Raw genomic sequence first — 6,000 nt, 5'->3', positions numbered from 1 at the left:
TTAATTAGTTACATATTTACCCATGTGACTTCCCTTTTGCACTGTTTGTGGTTGAAATAATCCATTAAGCAAGTACTTGAAGTCATTTTTAAGTTCCTTTTAAAATTTTTACAGTCCCTCATAAAAGGTTATTAAGTGTAAAACAATTAATACAGAGAATCTGCATCTCTGAAGATGCCTTTTAAGTCCAGGCAGAGCTTGCGGGCATAAGAGAGTCTCGCTTTGTAGATCAACGCCAACAAAACACATCAAACAGCAATAACTCAAACTTTGAGCAGTGATTTATTTTTCTAATCCCCCTCACTGTTCTCATGCAGAGCTCTTAAAGAATAAATCATTGTGTATTAATTGAAAGCAGATTTTTACACACGCTCGTCTGACAGGATGATATAACTGCGTTTGGCTGAAGGACCACTGTTCTTTGTCAAAACAGGAAAATATGCAGAACATGATTGGAAAAGGCAGAGCATGCATCACCTTTCTGGGATTTGATGTCTTTGGGGTTATTTTTAGGGTGTGGGGTGCCTCACATCTGGATCTGTCTTGTTGAAATCAAGCAAAAATTTGTATTTTTCTGACTCTGATTACCAAATCGAGCCAGTGATCTTTTTACAAATGTCACTGAACGCAATGAAACACTACACTTGTGCGAAACCTGGCATGAGTACAAGCCCTGATTATCTCTAAAACACTTCATATCATCATTCATCATTCTGTCATATTAGTTAACTGGCCATATGACACCCATCCATCATAGGCTGATGTGGCTTAATTACCGTTTTCCGTTGCAAAGTCTATGTAGTCTGTTCTCACTTAAATTATAGTGTTGTTTAGAAGTAAATTTTTGTTGTATTCTTAATACTTTAATTTTAGCATTTACAGTGCCTTGTAAAACTATTCATACCCCTTCATTTTTCCCCCCCTCAATTTTGATGTGTTGCAGCCTTATGTTAAACAGCTTTCTCCACATCAGTTTACACTCCATACACCATAATGACAAAGCAAAAAACTGATTTGTGATAACTTTGCAAATTTATTAAAAATAAAACACTGAAATAAGTACATTGCATATGTATTCATACCCTTAACGCAGTACTTAGTTGAAGCACCTTTACAGCCTCAAATCTTTCTGGGTATGATGTGACAAGTTTGCACATCTGGATTTGGCAATTATCTGCCATTCTTCACCTCACCTCTTCCCCTCTTGAGCTCTGTCAGCTTGGATGGGGGCTTGCAGGTTTCTCCAGAAATGTTTGATTGCATTCCAGTCTCTGGCTGGGCCACTCAAGGACATTCACAGAGTTGTCTATAAGCCACTCTTGCTGTGAGCTTAGGCTCATTGTCTTATTGAAAGGTGAACCTTCTACCCAGTCTGATGTTCTGAATGCTCTGGACTGGGTTTTCATTAAGGCAATCTCAATATTTTGGTGCATTGAGCTTTCCTTCTACTCTGAGGAGTCCCTTAGTCCCTGCCGCTGAAAAACAGCCCCACAGCATAAGGCTGCTACCTCCATACTTTTACTTTTGGGATGGTACTGTGAAGGTGATGAGCAGTGCTTGGTTTCCTTCAAACATGATGCTTGGAATTGAGGTTCATCAAACCAGAGAATCTTGTTTCTCACAGTCTGAGAGTTCTTTAGGTGCTTTTTTGCAAATTCCAAGTGGGTTTTCATGTGTCTTCACTGAGGAGAGGATTGAGTTTGGCCACACCGTTATAAAGACCAGATGGGTGGAGTGTTGCAGTGATGTTTGTCCTTCTGTAGGTTTCTCCTATCTCCACATATGATCACGGAGCTCAACTAGAGTGACCATCAGCTTCTTGGTCACCGCTCTAACTAAGACCCTTCTCCATCAAATGCTCAGTTTGGCCAGGAGGCCAGCTCTAGGAAGAGTCCTAGTTGTTCCAAGCTTCTTCCGTTACGGATAATGGAGGCTACATGCTTCTGTGAACCTTCAATGCAGCAGAATTTTTTCCTGAACTCTTCCCCAGATCTGTGCCTTGATGCAAGCCTGTTTCTGAGCTCTACATGCAGTTATTTTGACCTCAGGGTTTGGTTTTTGCTTTTATATGCATTATACGCATTTTCAGATGTTAGATCTTTTCTGAGAGGTGTGTGCCTTTCCAAATCATACTCATTCAGATGAATTTGCCACAGTTTAACTCTATTCAAAGTGTAGTAACATCAACAAGCAATATGAGTGCTCCTGAGCTAAATTTCAAGTGTCCCAGAAAAGGGTATGAATACTTATGCAATGGAATCATTTCAGTTTTTCTGTTTGCAAAGTTGTTACAAACCTGTTTTGTGCTTTGTCATTATGGTGTATGGAGTGTACACTGAAGTGGTAAAAAAGTAATTTAAAGCAATTTAACATAAGGCTACAACATAACAAAACGTGAACAAAAATGAAGGGGTATGAATACTTTCGCAAGGCACAGAGTTTTAGGAAAGGGATCATCGTAAAAAGATAGTTCACCCAAAAATGAATATTCTGTCATCACATACTCATGTTTTTTGAGACGAATATGACTTCCTTCCTTTTGTCAAACACAAAAGGAGTTATTTATAGCAGGATCCAAGCTGCTCTTTTCCATACGATGAAAGGGAATTGTGACTATGAGCAAATAAGATTTTTAAGGCATTAAAATCTTCTAGTGATTTCAGACTGCTCCTCACACAAAAATATTATGGTTTACAATGGTTGACCTTTTAGAGCTTGACAGTTTCTGGGCCCGTATTCACAAAACATCTTAAGGCTAAAAGTAGCTCATAACTTGCCGATTTAGGAGAAAATCAATATTATTGTGAAATACTCTTAGAACAAAAATGTAGGATCGCCTATTATTTTTAAGATTTTCTCCTAAATCGGCAAGTTATGAGCTACTTTTAGCCTTATGATGTATTGTTAATAGGTTTTAAGAGAAAACTTTGTGAATACGGGCCCAGGTCCCCATCTGCTTTCAAAAACGAAAAAAGGTCCCCATCTGCTTACAAAAAAAAGAAAACATACTTGGAATGACACAAGGGTGAGTAAATGATTCTGATGAACAGAGTTGGGGAAAGTTACTTTTAAAAGTAATGCGTTACAATTTTGCGTTACTCCCTGAAAAAGTAACTACTTACGTTACTTAGTTACTTTTTATGGAAAGTAATGCGTTACGTTAGAGTTACTTTTTTAAATCAGGGCTTGCTTCTTTGTTTTTAATGTAAAATAATTGTAATGTAAAGGCCCTTTTACACCAAAAGTGAAATGAATTCACCTCAGGCTGAAAGAAAAGTACATTTATGCAAGAGGTCACTCTTCAGGTATAAAAAAAAAATGAAGCACAAATATTAGTTTATCTAAAGTAATTTTTGCTTATTAGTATGGCTGAATTGCATCATCGAAGGTTAGCAGCAAAGACACTGGTTAATAAAATGGGATTAAATACATAAAGGATATTTGTTTTAACATATTTAAATATTGTAGGGTTGCATGATATTCTGAGTTTTTATTCATTTTGAGGAATACCGAATCTGTTTTTTGAGTGAGATTAATTAATGCATGTTCACATTTAGCCTAGAATACAGTAGTATCATGTTTACTCCCAATTTCCAGACAGGAGACTTGTCAATCAATAAATGGGGAAAAAGTAACTCAGATATTTTCTTAGAAATTCAAAAGTAATGCTTTACTTTACTAGTTACTTGAAAAATAATATTATTACGTAACTCGCGTTACTTGTAATGCGTTACCCACTGCTGATGACAGTCATTTATAAGTAATGGTGTCCTTACCGTTTCTAGTAGGGATCAGGAAAGGCAGATTCATGACTGGATTGTTCATGACAGGCTGCTCAGTGCTTGTTTAGCATGATTCAAATCATTGGCTAAAACGATTAGGGCCAACTCAAATAAGCAGAGAGAGAAAGGGGGTACAAAAAAGAAAAACAGAGCAGATTTCTGAAGTATTTGGATGGCACATTAATTCACAGGTTACATGAACACGTTAATCAGCTACGAAAGCTAACCAATCCATCAGAGTTAATTAGCTTAACCCAGTTTAGCTCCCTTTGAATCTCGTTTCAGTTGCTTAGAGACTGTGAATCTGCAGGCGCCGTGCAGAGCAGCAGTTCAGAGGCAGAAACATTACATATTCGCAGAGGTGGGCAGTATTTTCACATCAGTCCTTAAGAACAATTTTCAGGTATCTGTGCTTTATCAGAGTATTTTTATTTTGAGAAATTTTTACTTCACTACATGTACATTCCAAAGCATAATATTATACTTTACTTCACTACTTCACTACTAAACATATTCCTCATCGCCACACTCTCTAAAATAAGATAGCTGTGTCTTATTAACAAACAAACTGATTCTTTTTAATTAGCTTGTTGAATCAGTTTGCAAATAGCAATGAACAACTCATTTAGACATCCGATCATAGCTGACTGATTCAAAATGTGCAAGCACAGGTAAAAACTATAAATAACATTAAAATAATGCAAATGCTTGTGCATCTATCCTGCTGCTGCAGCATTTTTAAATAATATAGAACTGGTTTGTTTGCAAAGTAGGAGTTGAACAACCTCAGAATTTTTAATTAAAGTCGAATTGACATTGACACTGATTATTTTGTTGTTTGCACACTTGAATTATCAGTAACTTCAAATTATATTTTCAGACACTTAAGTTTAATATTTTGGTAATGAAATAAAATGTTTGCTTCTTTGCAAATTAATACATATTCAACATCTTCATCGGCTGAACTCTTCCTTTTTGTAGGATGGAGTGTATAAATAGAAACAGCTCAATCACGTTTTACTTTTAAAGGGATAGTTCACCCAAAAATGAAAATTCTGTCATTAATTACTCACTCTCATGTCATTCCAAACCCGTAAGACCTTCATCTTTAAAACACAAATTAAGATATATTTGATGAAATCCAAAAGCCTTCTGACCCTGCATATGCAGCAACACAACTGACACAGTCAAGGCTCAGAAAGGACACTGTTAAAATAGTCCATTTGACCAGGGGTGGGCTTAGTGATTTGGGGGCCCTAAGCAAGTTCCATGTATGGGGCCCCAACACAATAACTATGTGCTTGTCCAATGAATAAATTGTGATGACTGGACATTTTCGTTTACTAATAGATTACATTTTTTATTTGTTTCTCGATTAGTTTTAAACCCCACCATATGCCTTCAACACTAAGTTGCATGGGACAATTTTATGTTTGTAAAAAGATTGAAAAAGTACAATTTATTATCTCCAGTCATCACATTAATGCATTTATACGAGTACACGTTAGTTCGCGCCAGCGCGCCTAGGAAAAGCACACAAGAGAGTCATTTTGAAACATCAGGACAAATAAACTTTGGACTTGAAAAACAATACTTTCTTTACTGAGGTGAATATTTCTGGTCTGAGACATTCAGTATTATACACTTTAGAATGTGCGCAAAAAGCGCTCCATCTATAATCACTAAAAGCTGTCACACACCAGCTTGTGATCTCACAACATTCTACACTGCACAATGAATCTCATCGTATGTACAATGTTATAATGAAGGATTTCGCAAGCTTTCAAAACTCAGAACTTGACAAAAACTTGGCGTTTTTAGCGGTGAGTGGATTCTAACTTAAACACTTCTGGTCATTGCATTCAATAAATCAACAGACATGTCTATTATTTGGCTACATTGCTCAACGCTGCAAATATGTTTTGCCAATATCAGATCGGGCTCCCTGATTCCCCGGGGCCCTAAGCGGTAGCTTACCTCGCATATATGTTAATCTGCCCCTGCATGTGGCATCAGTGATTCAACTGTAATTTTATGAAGCTAAGAGAATACTTTTTGTGCACAAAGAAAACAAAAATAACGATTTTATTTAAAGGGTTAGTTCACCCAAAAATGAAAATTAGACCATTGTTAACCCTCCAGGCACCCTAGGTGACGAATGCAATCTGAGTTTTCTTAAAAATTATCTTGGCACTTCTAAGCTCTATCATGACAACGG

Source organism: Labeo rohita, chromosome 21, assembly GCF_022985175.1.
Source record: "Labeo rohita strain BAU-BD-2019 chromosome 21, IGBB_LRoh.1.0, whole genome shotgun sequence".
NCBI lineage: Eukaryota > Metazoa > Chordata > Actinopteri > Cypriniformes > Cyprinidae > Labeo > Labeo rohita.
Note: the sequence above shows the minus strand (reverse complement) of the source record.